Source organism: Podarcis cretensis (assembly GCF_951804945.1).
Source record: "Podarcis cretensis genome assembly, chromosome: 10".
Lineage (NCBI taxonomy): Eukaryota > Metazoa > Chordata > Lepidosauria > Squamata > Lacertidae > Podarcis > Podarcis cretensis.
In genome coordinates, this window is record NC_137179.1 from 26,822,937 (window position 1) to 26,847,512 (window position 24,576).

Consider the following 24,576-nt stretch of genomic DNA (forward strand, 5'->3'; position numbering starts at 1 on the left):
TGGCTGCTGATTTGCTGCTAGGCCAGGTTCAAGGCTCTTGTATTAATTTAAACAACTTGGGCCCAAAGTGCCTCATGGACGACTTCATTCCCTATGCTTCACCTGGATCACTGAGATCTTCTGATGGTGCAATTTTCCGTGGTCTCCAACATCCCCAAGGTTTAGTCAGCCTTTGTCAGAGACCAGCCCTGCAGTGAGGCATGTCCTGCACTGTGGAACTCCTTGCTGTTATTTTTATTGACTATAGGTTGGTAATTATTTCTTGTCAATGTTAAGAGTGAATTTTTTTGTTTAATTATTGTTTGCTCATGGTTCATTTCATTGTGTACTATTATATTCTAATGGATTAATGAACATTAGTTTATTTGATATAAGTTGTTTATTTTAAAGTTACATTTTTATTATGACTTTTTTTTGTACCGTATCAGATTGTTATAAGGTGTGTGATCTTTATTGTTTCTTCAGCTTGTAAACGGCCTTGCCTGTAGTAATAGTTGTTGTAGTACAGCACTGTAGCCACATTTCAATAACATCTCTTAAAGTTCTTGCCTTAAGATACTGAAAGCAAACTAATTGCAACCTCCTCCCACTGTCTCACGATGCTGTTGGTGGAAGGCAATTTGATTCTCTACCATCCAAAAAACATTTCAGCCACCACTGAGCCATCTGACACAAAACTAAGCACCTAAAATTGGGTGGTAAACTACAACAATTTATTGAAAAAGAACTTTAAAATGATATGTGTCATCCTAAAACCACATACATATGCATGTATTTAAGTCTTAAATCTTATTATCATTATTTTCTACAAAAAAGATTTTTTTTTTTATCATGACAGGCATTGAACTTCATTTGTTCTGTTTTGTCTTAGGCTAGCATCAGTTCAATATGCAGACTTTCTTAGCAATAATTGCTTCCTGCTTGGAGTTGTAGCCCAAATGTGCACCTGAGATTTTTCAGTGAAGAGAGTTTAAGCTCTGGAGACAGGAGCTTTGTGTGAGTTGAATTTTGTAATTGCAGGGAGCAACCTTCAAGCTTCAGAAATGTTCCACCTGAGAGAAAAGGTCAAGCTGCTTCCGGTTTTCATCAAAGTCACCAAAAATATTTTGAATTTTTGCACTGTTAGCATGGGGAAGACAATAATGATTGAGCCAAATGGTAAAGCAGATTCAAAGGCTGCATTACAGTGAGGGTGGGGGTGGGAAGGGAGTCCCTGCATAATTCTGCAATTACAGGACTTTCAGAAAAACAAGCCATTTGTTAAATGAGCAGTTCAGTGCACAGCTATTAAATATTGAGCTCGTGCCGATGTCCATATGTATGCACATACTAGTTTATCACAGAAACAACTTGTACATATCATTTCTATGTAGATGCAGTAACGGATATCGCTGAGTGATCTATTATTCATAACACAGAGTAATCTAAACTAATCCATGATTTTCCATGGTGCTAGCAATATAAAGTCTTGTTGCTTACTATCATTTCTCTATTGGTATACAGGAAGGAAGATTACCAAAAGGAGTTACGGTATGAATTAGGCAAATTCTCCAGAAGATACAACAGCATAGTGTGCTACAGTAAGTCAGCTGCAGCCATACAGCTCAGCACAGCCACAGTAATAAACATGCTCAATACTATTCCCCATTAGTTAGCTCTACTAAACATAGCTAGAATAAAGAGCTTCACATAGACGGAAGAGATTTCATCAGCCTATGTCCCAGTTATAAAAGGGTGGCTTGGTGTGTGCTACCTGGGTGTAACACTGTAGTTTGCAATTTCATCTAGGCATTGCTATTAGCAGGTCCCACACCCTAAACAAATTTTAGAATTAAGCTATGGGTCTAATTATGGATTAAAAGTATAGCAATCCACAGTACTTTTTTCTGGGGGCATGCAGGGGTACGCATATCCCAGAACATTTTGTGAATCTAAGTTTGGCCTCATTGAGGGGCAATATTTCAATATGAGTAGGAAAATAAGAGTACCCCTAAACATTTTTTTTAAAGAAAAAAAGCACTGGCTATCCATATAAGCCCAACTTTCCATCTAAGACACAGCTGAGAGGAGGCTATTGCTGCCCCTTCCCCCAAAGGTAGTGAACAGGTTTAGTCCTTGCTGTAATGGTGTCCTTGAGGAGACCAATCCTCTTTTTCTTCAGGGGTTCACAATTCTGTCCACTGTCTTCTCTGCAGAGAGTGTCTCATTGTCTTGTAGCAAGTCTAATAAGAAGAGCCCCAATCTTCCTCTGTGGGTTAGGACAGGGATCTCCCTTCCACAGCTCCACTGAACTCCATCACAGTGATGGAGAAGCTCTATGCCCCTGCCCATCTCCAGGCTAGAGAAGGAGGTCAGGGTGGCCATTTTGTACAGAAACAGCCTTTAGCCCCCAAACAAGTTCCTTCTCCTCTCTCCCAGCTGAGTATGTTTGGATCAAAGGAATGTTTAGCCCTTGTTTTGACCACCCCAGAACTCTTACTCCTGGAGCCATTGTAATACATCTGTTGTTGTCTATAACTGTTCTTTCCCCTTCCTCTCTAATACTGTATGTTGAGATTTTTTCCTAGTGCATGGATAGCTGGAATGATTATAGTAAGAGTGCAGGTTGGGGAAGGGGGAGGACCCATTCTCTGGATAATAACCAACATCTTAGTTCGTAAAATCTTGACTATAAATATGCAAATCTCTATTCAGGGATCAGCTACTATAAGCTCTCTTCTCTGATTGAGTCCTTAAGTCACTATGTTTTTCCAGCGGTTTCTAATGTGAGGGCTTACTGCGTATCAAAAATGAACATGACATAAAAGTCGGGTTGGAGTGGGACTTAATCTATACCATAAGGGAAACTGGGCTACCAAAGGGTGATCCATGACTCCTTGCAAATAATGTATTTGTACACATTAGGAGAACAAGAACACACACACATCTCTTCTGTTCAGTGTGTGTGTGAGAGAGAGAGGGGGAGTGCAGAACTGCCTCAACCAGTCCTTGAGGAGTCAGGGAAACTAGCCCCTCTCCTTTCTTTTTTTGTCTTTCACTCCTGAGGCTGTAAAGCAATAGAAGCATTTATATCAATAGGATCTCTGGGTAGAGTGTGAAAATAGCACTGACGTTGGAAACTTCTCTCTTGGAGTTTGTGACAGGTAATGCCTAAAAGAAGAGGAGAGTGTTTGGGGAGTAGGAAGAACAGACACAGGTGCTTCTCTATTTAGTCTTTGCTCTGCCTCCGCTTGCATTGGGGAGGCACTTGACCAGTGCTCTGCTCATGATGTGTGACCTGATGGCATACTCCCTAGTCTGAGGATGGAGCTTCCCTTCATCCGTTCTCTTCCCTCTCTGTTAGTTCCTAGGCAGGGCAGCCTGTATGCAGAATGGTGCAGAAGATCCTATCTTTGATCCCATAATATGAGGCAAGTGTGCGCAGTCAGCAGCTCCCTTCTCTCTCCTCTAGTCCAAAGGAGAATTCTTTTCAGTAGCCACAGGTAAGGGGAAAACATGCCCGCCACACCTTGATTTCCCTTTTGCTCCCCAACCCAGCACTGCACACTGGCTGGCAGGTGAAAACATCATTGTGTGCAGACTCAGAGGCACCCTCTGAAGCAAGGTTAGGGCTGCCAATAATCGGCAGTGTGTGGGGGATGCAAGCCCTGATACAATACCTAAAATGGACACAGTTGTTAGAACTGCCTGCCCTCCTGCTGCCACAGTTCATGATCTAGCCAGTGCAGGGAAGCAACATTTCATTAATTAATCAATTCAGCTACCAGGGGGAGAGCTTGGTTGTAGAGCATCTAGAATTCCCCAAGTTCAATTCCCGTCATTGGGACTGGGAACATTTCCTGTCTGAAACCCTGGAGAGCTGCTGCCAGACAGTGCTGACAATACTGATGTAGATGGACCAATGGCCTGACTCAGTAGAAAGCAGAGCCCTATGTTCCTAACAAGAAAAGCAACCTCAAATTTCACCTGCACAATGCCAGTGGACGGGCAATGAGATTATATGTCCTGAGGAGTGCTTGGCATTTTGCCCCAGTTTCCAAATCAAAATGTTAATGCCAAGGATGGCGCAAACAATGGATTCAACCAACCAGGGAGAAAGGCTGTAACTGCATCCCATTCCCTGTCTCCTATTGCAGCTGTGTTCCTGAGAACAGACACCTAATAAGCTTTATTAGTGCACTTTTCAAGGGGGAAAGTTTTACTAATAACCCTGAAGAACCTCTGCCAGTCAGTGTATACAGTACTGAGCTAGATGAACCAATTTTCTGACTCAATAGAAGGCAGCTTCCTATTCTTACGTACTAAAAAATCAAAGCAATGGTTACGACAGCTGTATTGAAAGAGCCTCCAGCCTTTTGCAGTATATATAACATAAATGTGTTTGCTGTTGTTAACTGTCATTATTGCTGCTATTATTTGCACCCATTTAAGAAGCAAAAAGCCAGACATCTGCAAGGAGCTTATGTTCTATCTAGAATTTGACACGAGGGAGATAACAGAGGATGTGGAGAAAGAGAAAAAGAAAGCAGGGGTAAATTGGGGAAGAAAATCTGCTATTCCTTAGATAAGGAAAACATTGCTTCAGTTCCAGGAATTGCACCTCTGCTTCATTCATGTACTTCAGGAATGAAGCAATATTGTGCTGCCTGTCATTTCAGTGTAAGTACACGACCTTACATTTTGTGAAGCCACCCTGTTACGAGTGGTCGAATATGGTCCCAGTCCTATTTATTCAGAAGTAGACTCGGCTGTGTTCAATTGGACTTCCAAGGATGTACACATAGGTTTGCTGCTTCAGTTAATTTGATTTCAATATGCCTATATTGCATTTGCAATGAGTGTGTATAACTTTTTGTTACCTGCCTCAAGCTCTTGCAATTAGGCACAGCTAATTAGGTCACACTTCTGTCTCTGTAACTGTTACACCTGCCAAGCAGAAAATGTGGCTGGAGGAAATGGGTTTCCAGCTGTTGACCCTTGCAAAGAAACTGTTGCTTTAACACCCCGCAGGCAGCAATATATTTATGAGAATATTATGTCCCTTACACTAGTGTTGCAGCCCATTCTCTGGCTCTGTCTCCCACCAACAGGGCGGTACTTGCTATAATCCAGCTAGGATTGAGAGAGGAGCTGGGAAGGGACAGGGGGAGCCTATACCAGAGGCAGTTTTAGGGTAGCCCAACCACTCAGCTATACTGGGTGCTTGCACCACAATAATAATGTAGAACAGAGTGCAAGAGATGGGGGGGGGCACTAAATTTTTGTGTCCCAATGAAATTTGAGAACCTAAAGTCTGCCACTGCTACATGGGCAGAGAGCCATTATTTCTGAATAATATCTTGCTCACTACCTAGGAGTTATTCAATGGGAAGCCCCATTGATCACAAACCGACTCCAGAAAATTAGCAGAGAGGGTTTTGCTCTGGAGGCCCATTTTCCAAAAATGAGCACCTTAGCCTCTCACCAGCCACCTGTCCCACTTACAGCCAGTCCAGGTTGTGGCACTGCCTAATAGCATCCTCCTCCTCATTAGTCTCATTATTGCCCTTGTAGAACTCAGCAGGGGAAAGGATGGGGACAAAACTAGAGTTAGTTGGCTTTGCCTGTCATTAGTTTCGGCTCTAGTTACTGTTTGGGCTCCCTGCCAGTCACAATGGGCACCAGCCACCAGTAGAGTTTGGGTGGTACTTTTTTCCTTTCACAAGTAAGATGTATAAGAGTGATAGCAAGTGCAGGGTTTCTGTTGGAATGCTCTGTGCATGTGCAAGCCACCATAACTCTGCGTAAGCCCATGAAATCCACATCACTTGAACTGCGATAAATATTTAGAAATGCAAGCCTTACTAAATTACCACCTAGAACGACTACACGGTATAGCTAGACCAGCAGCTGCCAGAAATAAATCCTGGTGTTAGTCATTCACACTTTCTCCCCCATGCTATGGAATCTGATTACACAGAGCACTTAGCATTGATTTCTGCTTGCCAAGACACAAAGCCCGGGCTTGCCTGCCCCCTACTCATTACCATCTCTCACCACAGAGGAGAGATTCTCAATCTATATCACACTGAGGCTTTCCAAAATGAGCACAACAGTGTTCAAGTCCTTCCACTAAGCCTGTTTTCTTTTGGTAATGTAGGAGTGATAAATTCTATATAATAACATGTTTGAAAGAGAAGTGAACAGCTAAGTCCCCTGCTTAAAAGACAGGAAGCCTATAGAAATGCACAATGAATGTAAAAGGTTTCTGTTTTCTTTAAAAAACAATCTTTAGGACTCTCCCATCCCCGGGTTCTATAACAATATAGTGCAAAGCTTAACTTGTAAACAGAGGCACTGAGATCCACTTCCTACACTCATGTAAAGTTTAGGCACGGATGGGGAATGGGAAATGGGTTGCTATCATGCCTTCTAGAGTACAAAGCACAGCTTCCAAGTGGGTTTTAGGCTTGTGTGTTGCCATCTGACCAACAATATAACATGTTATGCATCTGTATATATAGATCATAGAATAATAGAATTATAGAGTTGGAAGGGGCTGCATGGGACATCTGGTCCCACCTCCTGCAAGGCAGGAATCTCAACTAAAGCATCCATGACAGATGGACCACCCAACCTCTGCTAAAAAACCTCCAAGGGAGGAGAGCCTAACCTCTTGAGGGAGTCCATTCGTTCCACTGTCAAGGAGCTCTTACTGTCAGAAACTTTTCCCTCATGTTCCATGCAATCATCAAAAAGAAGGGGACAAAGACTGAGTGACAGGGTGAGACATGCCAATCTTTTTCAGGGCCATATATGCTAATCGCCAACATCTCTCTCCCTTTCCTCCCTTCTTTTAGGAACTGTGTGCATTGTCTGTGCATACAGATGCATTACATGCTATATTGTAGGTGTAGTGGGAGCATGGAAGCATTTGTGCTTCCCCACCGAAACTATGCAGGGGTTGTAACTCCCACTATCCCTGGCCATTGGGCAAGCTTATTATTTGAGATCCAGGATGGATATAAGGGCAAATCTGAGACCATACCTGTTGAATTAGCCAAAAATGTATGCATCCCACTGTTTGCAACGATGGCCAGCCAAATGCCTTTGGGAAGCTCACAAGTGGAGTGTGAAGGCAACAGCCTTCCCATGTTGCTGGTCTGCAGGATTCAGAAGCATGTTGCTTGTGAGGGTGGAAGTTGCATTTATTTTCTGTTGCTGATAGCTCTTAATGGACCTATCCGGTGTCCAGTTTCTCTAATCTTTTTTTCAAAAGCCTACAGAACTAATGGCTATCACCACTGTTTGCAGCATTGAAGTTTGCAAGCTAAGGTAAGTTTCTTCTGTATGTCCCAGGCCTACTGCTAATCAATAATACTACTTCTATGAGTCACCCAGTAATAATTTATTAAATTTGTATATTGCCCTATACCCGCAGGTCTCAGGGCAGTTCACAACATAAAATCCCATTATATGAACACAAAATACATAATAAAAACAAAAACAACTCAACAATCCCCCTCCTTCCCATGTAGTATTGTAAGGTGACAACTTTTCCCAGATCTTCTTATGCCCTTACCATGCCAAGTGAATAGTTTCTCCTAGGTGTGGTAGGAGAATCACCCCATACACAGGCCTATATACAAGGGGAACAGAGCTGCCCTGTCGCTGAAAAAAGACCTTGCATCAATGTTTAAATCATGCGATTTTTCTAGGGTGACTATGCATTCTTCTGAGAGGACCACCCTCTATCTGAAGGGCTGTCTGATCCAAGTCTGCTTTAGAGATTAAAAACCAAAAGAAGGGAGAGCAGAAGCAGCTTTGAACCTGCTCACCAGCACGGGTCACCTGGTCCCAGCCTTCCCCACTATGGTCAGTTGTCTTGCGATCCTATGTAACTATGTGAATTATTTCTAAATTTGCATTTGTACGTGAACCAATGCAAATTGTATGCCTGCTTTTATCCCCCGCTTTGGTGGTGCATTTCCTCTATTCCCCACCCCCCGTGATGTGCCATCAGGTGCCCTGTGCCTCTCTATATGCTGTGTGCTATCTGTGAAGATTACAGGCACCTGCATAAGGGACAGGGTGCTGCAGGTAGGCTCTTGCCTATGCCACAATATAGTTGTTGATCTTCAAGTTGCCATAGAACATAGAACTCTTTTTTGCTACAACCGACTGATGGCTACAGACACGCTCTTCAGGAATTTGCCTCAAGATTGGAAGACAGCACTGTGACAAGACCAAAGGCAATGTTTATTCCTTACGTCACATGCAAATCTGTACTCATCCTAAGCACATGCCACATACTAGGATGTAAGGCTCCAATCCTGTGCACACTTTCTCAGGAGTGTGAATAGAAAGGGAACAAACATGCATAGGCTTGTATTCTGTATCCATTTGAAACCCATTGGACTGACTTCTGAGTACATATGCTTAGGATGGGGGCAGAAAGAGTTGATTCATGATTTTAAGATACCCACAACTTCAGAAAGGTGGTTTTTTTGGGGGGGAAACACCTTGCTTCTCTTGCTCCTTTTCTGGTCCTCTTCTCTTTTCAGTCTCTCTCAGTTTCTTTCTTTAAACCACTTCCCTTTACCCCCTTTTCTTAATTTATTCTATGCCTCTGCTTGTACAGTCATGCCTCCAGAGGGAGGTTTGTCTCACACTTCAGATGGAAGCCATTCGAGATTTTAAAGATGCGTACCACTTTAAAAAGAATAATTACAATACTACCGGGTGCCTTCTGATTCCATTAGCCCCCAAGGGCTGGTCTGTGTGTCCTTTCTTAATTGGTTTTTGTTCCTTTGATTTTACAGACACAAATGCAACGTGCCACTGATTATGTAGCGTACGGAATGCACAATGGAAACAGCTATTTGTACGACAGCTATTCGGTTACAGATATTGACAGCGGGTGCATGCAGACAAAAGACACAAAAGCAGTGCAAGCCTACATGCCAGCTGCATGCGTTAGGCTTCCACACACCCATGGTTCCCTCCCCCATAAATAGGAAAATACGTCCTTAGGTAAGGAGAATTCTTACACACAGGGTCTGCATTGTGCTACTTAATCCTCTGAACAATCCAGATCCGCACTTGAATCTTACCTTCTGGCCAGTCTCTTAATCCAATGGCTCCCCTGGATCCAATCCTTTCCCCTTAACCCGCACACGGAACGGCTTCTCTTTCACATTCACAGCATACAAGCAGGGTTTGCTGTCACCCGGTTCTACTGCAGCCTTACCACCCGATTGGCTTGAAGCAGGCAGTAAATTAAATCAAGCCCCTCCTTATACTTCAGTTATCATGGGAGCATAATGAATTATTTAGTAAAACTACTGGTGGGCAGGCTTGGATATCACACAGCCCTGCTGGAGAGGGCAGGAGAAGTCTTTTCCCGAAAGGCTGCTGCATTGAAGTAGCACCCAGAGACAGATTCAGTGACTCACCCTATCAGCATCCTAGGCAGAGAGGCAGAGAGAGGGGAGAGGATTTGGTTTGAGGGCAGAATTCTCTATCTGTAACCTTTCCTCCTCTGCCAGCACCAAACCTTCATTAGAGATTGTTTCAGAGGAGACCAAATAATGCTTGGGGCTAGGAGACAGGAAATGTTCCCTTCCACATTCGCCATTGGTACTGGCTCAAAATAATATGGGTCAGTTCTAGGTTTGGGGCTGTGTGTATTCTGCAGTTTTCACAGCTGTGAGCACTGAAATCAGCATTCAAAGTCTCTGCTTTCCTTTAAAAACAAACCCAAACATTTTATGGAATGGGGAGGGGGAGGGGGAAGGAAACAGACAATTTTTGCAAGTAAAGAAATGAACACCCAAAATATAACATCTGGAGCTTGACAGGAAAGATACACAGTCATTACATTTCTGTAGCTGGACTTAGTTTGGAATTGAGTTACACAGCACCAAGAAGTTTCTAGCTTCTACAATTGAGGGTGTGACATTAAACGTGTGATTGTATTTAACTTGTTTCCCCTGTAAATAACAGATATGTGTGTGTGTGTGTGTGTGTGTGTGAGAGAGAGAGAGAGAGAGAGAGAGAGAGAGAGAGAGAGAGAGAGAGAATTATGATTAGGACTGTGGTGCATACAAACAAAGTACTTTTCTCTTACGGCACATTGTTAAAACTGTGGAGTTTTCTCCCATATGCTATAGTGTTGGCCCCCAATGTGAATGTGTCTAATTCTCTTTAATAGATAATTAAACACATTCACAGAGGATGAAGCTATCCAGTGGCAGACTTTGGGCTCTCAAATTTCAGAGGTGCCCTGTATGACGCTAAAATTTGGCACCCCCTGCCTCTTGTGCTCCATTCTACAGCATTGTTGTGGCACTCCCTGCAGCACAGCACCTAACCAGTTGTGCTACCCTAAAACCACCTCTGGGCTACCACTGGCTACTAGCTGTGGATGGATAAGGTTTAACTCCACTGTCAGAGGAAGTATGCCCCCGAATGCCAGTTGTTGGGAGCCATATATGACAATGCTGCTGCTGCACTCAGGTCTTGCTTGTGGGATTCTCTTGGGCATCCTGGCCAGTCACTGTGAAAACAGGATGCTGGATTTCGCCTGATCCAGCAGACCTCTTCTCATGTTCACAGAGTCTTGATAGAAACCACCACTTCAAGCTGCTTCTGTTCCAGCACAGAAGCTTCCATTCAATCCAAATTGGTACAAAAACCACAATCTCTAATTGTAATGATAGGAAGCTAATATTGCCAGTTGTGTGTATCACGCTTTGCGTCATGGTGCAAAAAGTTTATCTAGATACACACCACAGATATTGTTTCACTCTTGTATCTACTTACCTGCGTTTTTCTACAATCAAGCAGTATATATAAGCCGTTTCAAGAGTTTAGAGCAGGCATCCCCAACCTTCAGCCCTCCAGATGTTTTGGACTACAGTTCGCATCATCCCTGACCACTGGTCCTGTTAGCTAGGGATCATGGGAGTTGAAGGCCAAAACATCTGGAGGGCCGCAGGTTGGGGATACCTGGCTTAGAGGTTTTACTACAATCAAGCAGGATATATAATTTTTAAAAATGCATAAATAAGCCCTGCTGAACTCAGTCAAACTTCATACCTGGGCATGCATGTGCATAGGATTACAATGAGCCATCTAAGTAGCAAGTCCTATTCAAATCAATGGGACTCCACCTTCTGTCCAGGTATCACCCCATTGCTTGCAAGACGACATGGTTTGCAAGGCATTTCCCTGAATTGTGTCCCTTGTATTTATGAGGTTATGATAACCGCACCACCTCCTCAAGAGCAAGAGGTGATTTTACTGATTCTGTGGTCCTTCCCTGTCCATGGTACTGAAACCTTTTGAACTGTTTGATCTTATTTGCTGTTTCCTCTCTGGAAATTGTTTTCAGTAACTCCAGAGCTGCCCCTAGCAACAACAACAACAACAATGTAATATCATGTTAAGCTGTTGTTGGTAATATGCTGTTGTTATATGACATTGTTGTTTACAGTCCCTTGTCGTTTTCCCCCAGCAGCCTTGTAAATTAGGTTGCAAGAGGGAAACTGGCAGCTGAATCTGCTCGGAAAAACATGTGGCACAGCCTTCTTGGGACTGTACCATTTCAGAATAGGGATGCGGGATTGCATCTCTGAAATCTCCCTACCTTGCCCCACCCCCTTGTAAAGAATTTAATATATAGGTGATTTTTTGATTTTCCACTTTTTGTCAAGGGAACATCTGCCCAACTTCCCTTTAAAAAATGAGATAAAATGAGAACTTCTAGAACAGTGAAACTAGGGTGCAAACACAGAGCAAATGTCCCAGAAAACCAAAACAAATCAACATTCTTTTCTCAGACTTTGTTTTCCTTTTTTGTATTCAGCTATCGTCTTACCAGAGGACAAACACGTGTCTAAAGACAAAAAAGGTCTCTTGCTGCAGGCTGTTTTCCCTTTCCAATTAAGAGGTCATGACGACTATGCTTGTTATCATGGTTACTTCATAGCTGTGCTAATAAGAATCCTAGAGGCCCTAATCAGCATCCAGGCTCCATTGTGTTAGACGGAACAAAAACAGGCATAAGTACAAAAGGAGGCCTAATCTGTTGCCGATTATGCAACAGGGGATTACTGAAAATTTAACAAGGATATCAGCATGATGTGCAGATAAAGAGAAGACAGACAGGACAAAAGGGAAATTCCATCTGATTGGTTATGAGTATGATAGGTGCACATTTTATGGGCTATATATGGGACATGAAAGGATCCATCTCACTTGATTGTTGGGCTACTGGAACAAATTCACTGATAGGATATCTATGGATTTAAGTCCGTTTATTTCAAGGGGCTACTTTGAGTGTGACGAATGTTGGATATCCACCCATTATCATTATTCTCCAGCAGTTGTACATGTTGGGATATCAAGCCCATTATCAGGAGGAACTGGCAACACTCCTAGGCACCCGGCTTGATTCCCTGTTGACCTCCCTGGCTGCATTCCCCAGCAGGCGCAGGCAAGGTCTCGATCGGCGATTCTTCTCAAACGTGAGAAGAACACACCCCTCTTTCCTGCCCCCCCTGGGCAGGGGAAAGAGATAGACAGAAACGTATTTACATGCCTTTATTTCTGTCTTTGCAGCATTACAAAACGTGACTGCTCTCTTCAAGCTCCAGCAGTCTAGTGACAAACACTTCCTGGATAGGAATAAACGGAAGAGCTCATATTACACTCTGAGCTAATTCTGGTGCTTCGCACTGTGAATAGACTGTCCCTCTGATTCCCACGGGCAGTCCCAACATTCCCATTATGTTTACTTTTCAAGCTAGCACTTTGCAGCTGCATTGCATCCATATCGTAACAGTACATACATAAGCAGAGCCATACTGGCTCAGAGCAAAGGCCACATCTCATTCTCGAAAATACGGTAAATGAAATCCCTCCCAAATTCACATCATGTGAATAGTGGTTGAAAATTTTGGGAGGCTGTTTACACCCCACCCTAATATTACACAGAACTATGCTAAAACCCGTCTTCCTGACATCTATTTTTCTATGTTCAATGAGCTTTTGTTGATTGGAGGAGCATTCAGCCATATGACCTCTTCTCCCTTAAATCTCAAGTGGTACAACTGAGACACAAGTTTATCATATCACCTATTTGTTCATTGCTTGTTTTTCGGAACTAGGTCAAAGATAATACCAGGCCAGCCAGCCAGCCAGCCAGCTCATACTGAAGACAAGCTCTCTCCACTGTGACACTGATAGGAACCCTTATCTCCTTAGGCTCATCTGCAGTCTCATACTATGCACCTTTTGGTTGGTTGCCAGGCAACTATTTAAGAAAAACCACCACATTATTTTTGCAAGGGATCTTCCAATACAGACTCCTTTGGAAGTCAGTCTCTTACTGTTACATTTGAACACACACAAGATCGAGATAGGCACATCTCATTAATGAATTGCTGCCTATCAGTATCAATGGCGGAATTGCTCAGGTCTCCGTCATGAATGCCAGGACATGCTAGCTGTTGCTAGTACTACTGATGGACTGATTAACATTTGTCTACTCTTGAGTGGTTTGAAGCTATGATAATCCTTTCTTTAGTGATCTTAACTAAATAATTATTTACCTTTTAATGCTTTGGGTTTTTTATTATACAAAAACATCTCAAAAGTACACTATGTAAACAATAATTATACATAATTATAAATAAATGCATGTTAAATCATTAATCAGGGCTCTTAATGGTACAAGATGATGCTTTTTATTTCTATCCACATTATTATTATTATTTTGTAAAATAATTTTTATTAACTGGCCAATCACATCAAATTAAATCACATCATATAAATTCCGAATTACAAAGCCAAATTTTTAAATTTTGTTGGGGGAACCCATACTTCAAGATCCAAAGGGGAATTCAGATCATCTTCTTATTACTGCGTTAATGTCCAAATCAGTCCCAATCAGTCCAAACAAAGTTCATAATTCTATCCAGTCTTATCTTGGTGTTGCCACATCATATCTTGTTCGTATAATTTCTCTTTTTCCTTTACGATCTCTTCTGTTAGTCTCCTTAAGCCGATAGCAAGTGTAATAATCCTGTGTGGATTTCCCGTTCCTCCACTAAGTCCAGATGGTTTCCATATATCTCCTTCGTAGATAACATCACTTTATCCATCGTAAATTTTGGCATTTGTCGCTCTTAAGCCCCACCGAGGAGTTGATTCACGATATGTAAACAACTCTATTTCTCTCTTTCTCCTCCCAGACCCAAGAGCTCCCACAATGCCTCACAAAATGGCGAACGGCATTTTTTCCTGACTGCGTCACTCCAAGACTCTTAGCTTTCCAGCTTCATCTTGAAACATTGCTTTGGATCGAAAGTTTATCTCCACACAGCCTTAAATCCACAGCTTAAGTCCTTAATTTCTGACTCATTAGGGGAGGGGGATTCTTGTTAAATCACATAAAAAGGTAGAGGCAGGTTTTTTCCCCCCTCCCCCCTCAGTCATTACCGTATCTTGACGTTCTTCTCGTATTTTATTGTTGTCTTGTTATCAGAGATCTCTTCTGTCAGCAGTATTTACTCCCCTTTTTCCTTGATGTATGTGCAATTAATCATGTCCAAATTATTTCTTTTAAAGATCATTGCAACCAGCGGCGCGAATCGGGGATGGCGTCGAGGAGTGCCGAAAATCCCACAGGAGGGCTTTGTGCCTAGTGCCCCCACCCCCACAAATTCGGGGGTGGTATAGGGCACAGCAGGCAAGGGCCGTCCCCCCCATAATCCTGGGGGGGGGGGTTAAGGAGGCTAATTACCCCCATCATAGCCTCCAAATTACCTCGTGTGGGTCGGAGAGATGTTATTGTCAGCCATCCTCCGATGCGCCACCTAGTGGCCCCCCTATTTCTATCCACATTACATTGTTGTTTTGTATAATAAAAAAGGCACCCAAAATTGTTCATAAAAGTTGTCCTTCATTTAAACGAGACCACAAGATTTGCCACATATCTGCCTCTAGAGCATTTAGAAGCAGCCCAATCCATTTGGAATCTACTTTGGGTTATTCTAATTAGATTATTTGTTTGAGTCCTAATGTGATTCCTTTTTTGGGGGGTGCAGAAGGGGTAGATTCTGCTGTTCTTCTCACTTTGGAAAGATAAAGTCAGAAGAGGGTCTTAACTGAGGAGCCATTTCATGCATTCTGAAGTTGCTACAAGGAAATGTCTCTCATCTATGATGATACACACACAACTATTTACTGAATTTCCATCTGTTGGGATGCTGTGGCCAACAGCAACTTTCTAGCATGTGTCCACAGAGCAAAAGTTTCATTAACACACGCTTGGCATGCCTTTTATTTGTATGGATGCATTTGCTTGCTTGCTTGCTTGTTTTGTATTTATGTACAGTGGTACCTTGGTTTAAAAACAGTCCTGTTTGCGAACTATTCGGTATAAGAACTCTGCAAAACTGGAAGTAGTTAGCTCGGTCTATGAATGGAAGCCGAACAGTGGAAGGGCACCGGCAGCGGAGACCTCATTAGGGAAAGCACGCCTCGGTTTAAGAATGGCTTTGGTTTAAGAACAGACTTCCGGAACAGATTAAGTTCGCAAACTGAGTTACCACTGTATTGTGTTTGCTGTAATTGGTTTTAGTATTTCTTTTGCAAGTCACTCTTGAGTCATTTTTATGACCAAAGCAATAATCATCATAATAATGAGCTGTGTGCTTTCAGTCAAGGAACAACCCTTAATGGGTTCCCAGAGACTGCAGAATTATAGGACTGTGCAGAAAAAAAGTGTGTGTAATGATACATTTACCTCTTTCTCTTCCCTTTTTGTAATATGGACTCACCTTTCCTGCTCATCAGATGCTAACACATTTCTGGATATTCTAGTCTGAACTGAATACATAGTGTTGCTGCTGCACCAGGCACCTGTCACTCTGTTCAGATTGATGGATGCAACCTAGCAGCAGGAGAGCCAGTAGAAAAGAGTCATGTCTTAGCTTTGAGCTCAGGAAGGCTGCAAACAATAGGAAGCAATCCTAGTGTGTGTAGAACCTCTAATTAAAAGGAGTTTGCAAAGTTCATGCATAATTAAAGGATAGGAGAATTCGGTTCCAGAATTACTCATTTTGTTTTCAACCGAGGTACGATTTACAATCTCTTCCATATACCATTGCTCCTTTTTATACACATGCACTTCTTTATAATTATGTTCATAATCAAATAGGCCGGGGGCAGAGTCCAGCTACCAGTGACCATATGAATCATGCTTCTGCTAGGGGCAATATGCCACGCTCTGCCGTGTGTTTTCTTGTGAAACAGATTTCACCGTTTAGGGTAGGAGGGATGGAATCCACCTCCATATGTTTTGCTAAATGTGTCTGTTGAGTACTAGTGATGGGGAATATTAGCTTTGAAATGTGTGAGGCCCCAGAAAAAATGGTTACTATACATGTCTGTCCTTGCTAGTTTGTGCAAGCTATAATTCATCCTTGGTTGCTGTTTTTGTTTATTGGGTGTTTCAACTTAGAAAATGAAGTTGTTAAATATCAGCAGTGGAGTTGACAGCTTTGGTCTTTCCACAGGGGATAAGTCAGCTGTCCGTTTAACTCTTTACCTTGCTGCAGTGTTGAGATGCTTCATCACCTGGGGCTCCCCCCATGCTCATATACTTAAAGATTCTTGATCAGGAATGCATAAAATCTTACAGGCAATTTTTATATCCTGAGAATTTCCATATTAATTAGCAGAGAGGAAAAATAAGCCACCACTTAATACATGTTTCAGCAAGGCATTAGTATAAACCAGAAGGTGGCAAGAAAAGAAGGAAAAGAACTATGGTAATTTTTTAAACAGGACAAAAACTGGAGCCCTTTGTACTGGGCACTGCTCTAATTAATATGATGGAGCACCGATCTGTTTAGAAGCAAAACAGGGCCCTTCAAAAATTATAGTTCAGGGAACTTCCTATATCTGCAGAAGTGCATGCTTGTAAATCAAAGTTTTGGTTTTTTTCATTATAAATTAACACACACACACACCAATAATAATCCCAAACTGACAAGAACCTGTGAGCTTTCAGGAAGTAGGGAATGCTGATGGTAGTTGACCCTGACCTTAACTCAGAAAACTTTATTCTCCTGCAGAAAGACTGGACAGCTCCACAAAGCTCCTGTTACAAGCTTAGGGGATGGAAAGAGAATGAAACAGTCCCACTTGTCATCCATAAGCATCAAGCCAGGCTCTAGGCTAAGTGATTTTTCCAAGGTAAAGGCTGTTAATGACTGGGAGGAACTCAATTCTCAAGTGGATGCAGGCAATTTATCAGGTTATAATTAGGATCTTGGGGCTTTCTCCAGAAGGAATAAGTCAATCAGCATTTTACCCTGGCCTTCTAGAGAATAATGGAAGGGGATGGGGGAATAAACAGAAAAATAAAAGAAGATTTACTCATATTAAACATTGCCGTAAACTGGGGGTGGTCAGTATCTCCAATCTTGAGGGGCCAACTCAAGTCTCCAAACACCAGTAGTGCATTTTGCTGGACAGTTTAAATGGCTCACAAATGGCCTGGCTGCCACAATAAATTTCCCACCATCCAGTTGTGAGGGCTTCACAGTTCTAGAGAACATGCCCCCAGACACAAATGTGCTCGTGAATTGTGCTGCTGAAATGATCAGGGATGCATGGTTCAAACCAAGCCATCTATTCTCTCTCCTTTTTAATCCCCAGTTCCAATAATGTTGTAAAGACCTGAACATTTGGAAGCAAAACAGGCTATTTAACGTGTGTATGTGGCACATGCTCGAGAGTGATCATAGAGTTTCAGTTAACACCTTTGCATATAACAAACTTTGTTACACTTAAATGAAACTGAGTTGGAAAAGGGCTTTTTTAAAAGTTGGTGTAGACTTCATGAGAAATGAATCTCCCACTCTGCTGTGCCATTTTTTTCTGCTTCAACTGAATAAAAAGTCAGTGAAAAATGATTGTGGTAGGCAATGATGACAGAGAGATAAGAACATAATTTATCTTTGCTGATGGATGAAAATACATCACAAGTTGTTGAGGTGGGGGGAATACACAAAGATAGAGTACAATCCAGCCAAAGTTAATTATTTGCATGTCACATTGTTATAAAGATGAGAGATTTAAGCACCTGCCTAATTCTCCCATTGAAATAAATGGAGCTCAAAGTGTTTAGCTTTGGCTGGGCCCTGCCCAATGTAGCTTGCGTCTTTAGGTGCCTGCATTGAAAGATGGACTATGCATTGTCCATCAAGGATCAAGAAGATATTGTGCACCTGCATAGCTACAGCCCCTAAGATAGGATGAGCAGGGCATCATCATCTCACCCCCACAACTTAAACCATTCGTTCCATAGTCAGGAAGAACCAACAAGAGGCACCACACACTGAACTGTCTCCTAGTCCTACTGCCCAGTCCCATTTTATCTGCTTTTTCTTCCCAGGCTGCCTGATGAAGCTGGACTTTAACCATGGTCTGTGGTTAAAAAGTCTGCAGGTACTCTTTCCATCCCTCTGTCACCAAACCCGATAGCACTTTCACGAATAGAACAAATGGCCTCTGCCTGTGCCTTGGTTGCTTGCAGACAAACATTCTCTGCTATTATTTGCGGCCTCGCTTCTCCCTCCCATCCCATCTCCCTCTTTGGCAGGTGTCTCTGTTCAGCCTTCTACTTATTTATATGGAAGAGCAGATGGTTTGAGGGCTGGGTTCTCTTAGACACTCCTTGCGTGCCAGCATATGCACGTGTGCCATTTTGCATGGGTAGGTTAACTCTTGCAGCAGCAATATGGGGAGAGAATGCCAAGTACAGAAGAAAATGGGAAGCCTTAGAGATCCAGTCCAGTCTTCTCCTGCCTACCTTCTGCTCAGCTAGTCAAATGAACATATTTAAAGTGCTACTGTTTAGTTGTCAGCATGGCCTAGAACCACTTGCCGCGTCTGTATTTATCTTTGCTCATTTTGTGTTCCTATGACTGAATAAAATGCATTTGCTGAGATCACTACAAATTATTTATAAAAGTGGCTTGTTTCATTTACTTGTGATGCATGTTCAATCAACTCTTCCCCACCCTTGTTGACATTTCTAAGTAGCATCACTGTTAGGGCCAGATGTGGGGAGCAGGTCTGCCCCCCCCAGACTGCCAACCCAAATACCCCACAGTAGTAACTTGCTGCTAGTGGTATTAGCTTGCAAGGAAGCAAACAGGGGGCAGACTCTGGCACAGGAAGGCGGATTCTTCTCACACATACAACATACACTCTCTGCAAGGAGCATCTTGGCACAGGACACCGAACTGGGAAACTCTGAGCTTTGGGTATTCTGTTGCCTGCCTCTTCCTTTCACTGAGACCTTACTCAGAACAACTAAATGTCAGGGCTCATGATTCTGAGCTGAAATAATGCAAGAACCGGAGGCATAGGATCTTTGGCCTGGGCACTTAGTGCTGGCATTGACATACAGATACACACATCCATCTACAGCTGCAGCAGTTCATCTAAGCCCTGGATAAGTAAGCTGTTCACCCCTTCCTTGTCTTCCAGAATCCCATGCCAAATTGACATGCTCCCTTCCCGTCTTTTTTCTTCTGCTCTTTTTAGCCCAGAACTCTCTCTCTTCTCCACTTTAGGGTTCTGAATGAAGTAGGATATTAGACAAGAGGCACTAGTGGATTTATGTTTTATATACCGTACCAAATTGTAATTAATATTCACATGTTAAATGTGCATACATTTGAGTTTCCAGAGAGATGTGTAACAGAGTTCCTACTAAGAGTCTGGGCTGTGAATCAATAAGTCATCAGTGAATCTTAATTCTGCCATGAATTCACTACCTGGCCTTAGGCGAGGCTCATTTTCCACATCTGCAATATGGGGGATACTAATACTGACTGTCATGAACTGGCAGGACAATGGGGAGGAGAAAGAGGATCCCTGTGAGGGGTGTAGCTGGGACTAGGACACAAGCTGGGGATGGTGTAGGAAGTACTCACAGACTGATGGAAGATGATTAAGGACTTGGGGGGGGGGGTGGTAGTGCACAGGAACCAGAGCAGCAGGACCCATCACAAGAGCCAGAGGGGCCCCTGTCTCCACAGACATGGTGGGCTCTGAGATGTAGGAAGTAGCAGGTGGGGTGCTCCAGGAGTCTGAGGCAGGCAAGGGCCACAGCCCAGCTCTCTAGCTGGCCAGGTGGGACTCACTAGCTCTGGGAGGACGTGTGTGATTCCTCAGCTGGAGTAGGCTTGGAGCAGGTGAGGGTCACGTGTCTCATCAAGCCCAGATACGGCAATCAGCAGTCAAAGTACAAAAGGGAAGCAGAGCTGAGGTGCTGTGTCTGCTCAACAGCCCATGCTGAGGGACCTCGGTTTGGAAGCCTAGGATCACTGCAGGACTTTGGACATGCAGACTGACCCTGCACTGGGGACTTGACATACTGACTTGCCACCTGGTAGGCCAGGGGCTCAGGACACTGACTGACCTTTCAGGGTTGTTGGAAGGATTACCAATAGCTGCATTTGGAGTGCAATGAATGTTTGAAAGCACTAGCCAAAGTTAAGTATTGTTAATGGCCACACTGAGCAGAGGGTTTAGAATAAAAACCCTCTGTCAGGGAACTGCCATCAGAGCCAGAGGGAGAGGGAGGGCTCCAGAGGGATTCCAGAGAGCGTGCCAGGAGGGAGAGAAGCAGCCCATCTTCTGGGGAAGGAAATCAGCGTAACACTAGTGGAGAAGGGGGGCAGATGGGGGAATCGGCGAGGTGGCTCCATGACTCCTCACCGGAGACCAGCGGGGAGAGCACGGGTCCTCCGCTGCCCACACCCTCCCTGCGCAGAAGGCTTCCGCGCAGAGAGAGTAGGCAGAGACTAGGCGTCAAAGAGCTTCTTTGCTGGAAGAAGTTCAAGAAACGCCCACTGACGGATTCTGCCAGCGATTGAGACAGCCACGGGTGAGTGGCTGTCCGGACAGAAAGGGTTCACCCAGGGAACTCAGCCAAGCGTGGCGTCGATTTATGCACGAGCAACCCCTAGAACCATTACACCCTCCAACTCTAAAATTATTATTTGCTGTCATTGCAGGCAAGTTACTGCACATAAGACATGTGAATTTATCTGTTTTGGCACTTGGAGAACATACATCTGCCTCAGTCAGTACTAATGATGAGGATTAAGAATTTAACAGCATGCTAGCAAACCAAGCTGTGAGCACAAGAGTCTTTAAATGGTGGAATAACGTTGGATAAACCCCCCCTTTTTAAAAAAGCATGCATCATACTCCAGGAGAGTGTGGGCAAACCTGCACACACATTTAAACTCCCTCTTTTTAAATTTGGTATGATTCCTTCACACATGCTGCTTGAAATATAAATAATGACACAGGGGTCAGGATCAGGGCACAAGAAGCAGAGGTAAAGCTGAAGGGGGGGGGGGCGGCAAGCAGGGGAAATTTTTGTCCACAAAGAGAGAGAATACTCTTCATTCCCTAGGCAACAATGATGATGTTTCCTCTTTTCACACTATTAGCCAGCTTTTAGTGGCTACATAGTGATGTGATATCACATTTATTATGTAATCCCCAATTGTGTAGTGAGGGAGGAGCTGCAGAAGGCAAGAACATTAGCTGGAAAATGGCTTTGAAGCAGAATAACATGTTTGTGTGTGTGTATGTGTGGTTTTGCAAGTAACCTTTTGCATTCCAAACTTCGCCCCCCTTTAGCCCCTCAAAAGTTAATAGCTAATAATTCAGCCACTGGTTACAATCAACCTGGCTTGCCGATAGGCTCAGACAAAGCATGCGCATTTCAGCACATTGGTCAGATTGGAAATTCAAATCTGCATTTTCCTAGACTCAGTTGTTAAATGAATTTGCCGCTGAAGCATTGCCTGTTTGATTCTGTATTAAAATATACAAAAATTATCTCTTTCTCTTTGACTCAAGTCTGATCTTACTGACTGTGGTTCTCATTGTTAGATTTAGAAAGAAACAGCTGAAGCCATCCTTTCATCCATAAAGGCTTTTAGTGCCTAGAACTTAATACTAGTCTAACACACCATATCCCTGTTCCTTAGCACGCCAACTGCACCATGTTAGGTTGAGATCAATCACTAAGCCGTCTCTTTATGATATCAGAAATGGCATATGGCATGACAATCGCAACGCTGGTCCCTCCTGCCCTGCCATGTGTTTGTGACACAGAATCTGGCCAATTCCAGAGTAGCTCTGCTTTAGAGCCACTGAGAATGCAGATAGGCTGAGCTATTTATGTCAGTTGAGCAGAACAGTTGCTGATTTCCCCAACGACTAATACAGCAACGTTCCAAGCAGCCTTCATTTCTGACACAGTCTTCCTAGCTCAACACTTCCCGGAGACCAGATGCTTTCTTCATTAGAGGGAAGAGCTGGAAAGTTTACTAAACACCAGCTGGCATGGGCTTAGTGCCCTGTTGCATCCACCGCTTTCACCTTCATCAGCAATGGCTTAGATCCCATTATCCACATGCATGAATGGAGAGCATATCCACATGCAGATGGTGGACTGCCAGTTCTCTTTTGGTTGCAGTCCCTTGCTCCCATTGTATGCATGCCACTTTGGAAGGTCATTTGACTCTCTGGACTGGGACAGAATAAAGGGTTATAACCAGGGCAAATGTTGGTGGACACTCTCTGTACAAACATGAGGATGTTGGGATTCAAGGCAATGTGTGGGTCCAAGTTACTATTTGGTCCACAAATTTTAAAAGGAGGGCAATGAGCAATTCATGTCTATTCACTTAGTACAACAGATTGTTTGTGATGTTGTTAAAATTTGAATCTTTCCATGCAAACCAACTGAGCTCCACAGCCAAACAGCCTAGCCAGTTTGGAATATTACCTAATTCAATGCACTTAATTGCAAACCACTTTCATATGGTGGAATTCTGCGTGATCTCTAATTGCTGTTGACCAGGAAGCAACTGCATTCGAAAGGCTGCCATTTCAGTTCTGTGTTCTGTATGGCACTTCAGGTTATCATCATTTGTTACAGCTATCTTATGTATGATTGAATAAAACAATGCATGAAGTGTCATTTCCTATAACAAGCAAATCACATTTCACTTGGTTTTAAGAAACAGGAAGACTTGGAGTGCACGCTCAGATCAGGAATTTGTTTTCAGTACCAGGACTGAGCCCATAGTCCTTTCATATAAAAATCCGCCCCTGGTTTGCTTTCAAGCTTTCTTTATTTCAGCACCATAATACAATAAAGATATCTATCTATCTATCTATCTATCTATCTATCTATCTATCTATCATCTATCTATCTATCTATCTATCTATCATCTATCATCTATCTATATCTCTCTATCTCTCTATCTCTCTATCTATCTATCTATCTATCTATCTATCTATCTGTCTATCTATCATCTATCTATCTATCTATCTATCTATCTATCTATCTATCATCTTTATCCATCATAATTTGTGGGGTGGGAAACATTTTAACTGTTCTTGCTAAACAGGCGAAAGTCAGAGACCATGGCCAATATAGGCAAATCATCCAAAGATCTTTCAGCGCATCCCAATCTACCTTATGGCCACACCCAACTCATTGCATGTTCTAGCATCTTGACATTGTGCGTTTCCCAGTCTCTGCTGCTCATCATTGCTGGTAGAATAAGGTAGGTTGAGCAAATGCCCCAATGTCACAACATGGGGTAAGTGGTAACAGCACATTGTGTAGACAGGGGCCTGGAGCTCTTGCTTCACAGCCTATCCCCTTCTTGTATTGTCTAGTTCCACCCTTCAGGTACAAAGTTCAAACCTATAAATCAAAATCCTATTACAGCCAGGAGGATGCATACTTAGGTATTTTCTCTCTCCTGCTTCCTACAAAGCACTGCACAGATGACAGCAATATGTAGCAAGAGCAGAAGAGGGTGGAAGAAGGAACTATTTAGCCTCTCAGCAAATGATGGATATATAAGAGGGGTAATGGCACAGTTTGCTCCTTTTGGTTCATTTCCCTCCATGGAACTCATCAGGAACAATTCATATTCCACCTTGGAACAAGATAGATCCTTTGACTTACCTCCCGAGAAATCTTCACTCTGATTCTGAGATTCTTTTTCACGAAGTTGCAGGGTATCTGGGGCCCCTCCAGACTGGCGTGTTGTTGTTTTGTGTGCGTATTCTGCAACATGTCAAAGCAATAAGAGTTTATTAAGTGGGGGATTTATTCTGAACTGTACACATATCACTCTGCTTTATTAGTTTTTTTGCGATGCTTCCGCAATGGTACTGCGTTATCTAAACCACTTTGAGGTTTCTTTCTTACAGTCAAGTGGTATATAAGTTTTATGAAATAAATAAAATAAAAGGATTGCGGTTGGGATTTAATTCCATTTATTTCAGTGGGGCTACTATGAGTATGAAGAATGTTGGCTATCCAACCATTTTTCTGTGAACTGCCCTGAGACCTCTGGGTATAGGGCAATATATAAATTCAATCAATCAATCAATCAATCAATCAATCAATTAAATAAATTATCATTATTCTCCAGCAGGCCTTTGGCTGATTAACATCCTATA

At 42.9% G+C, this 24,576-nt stretch overlaps 1 protein-coding gene and 1 long non-coding RNA gene across 4 annotated transcripts in view; one reads left to right on the forward strand and one right to left on the reverse strand.

The window, feature by feature from the left end:
* SYN3 (synapsin III) overlaps positions 1-24,095 on the reverse strand; it is a 214,478-nt gene extending 190,383 nt beyond the window's left edge. Inside the window, exon 1 of one of the 3 annotated variants that reach the window (XM_079992670.1) lies at positions 24,077-24,095. The gene's annotated coding sequence lies outside the window, so the exon portion shown is untranslated. Of the gene's footprint in view, positions 1-9,029; positions 9,048-9,092; positions 9,410-24,076 lie in introns of those variants that run through there. The other 2 variants (XM_079992667.1, XM_079992668.1) reach the window with 2 other exon arrangements.
* LOC307225404 lies at positions 7,622-13,492 on the forward strand. The gene is made up of 4 exons (XR_013842978.1): positions 7,622-7,854; positions 8,003-8,079; positions 8,802-9,012; positions 13,152-13,492. It is a non-coding gene; the product is annotated as an uncharacterized lncRNA (long non-coding RNA).
* Positions 24,096-24,576: the final 481 nt, after the last annotated feature.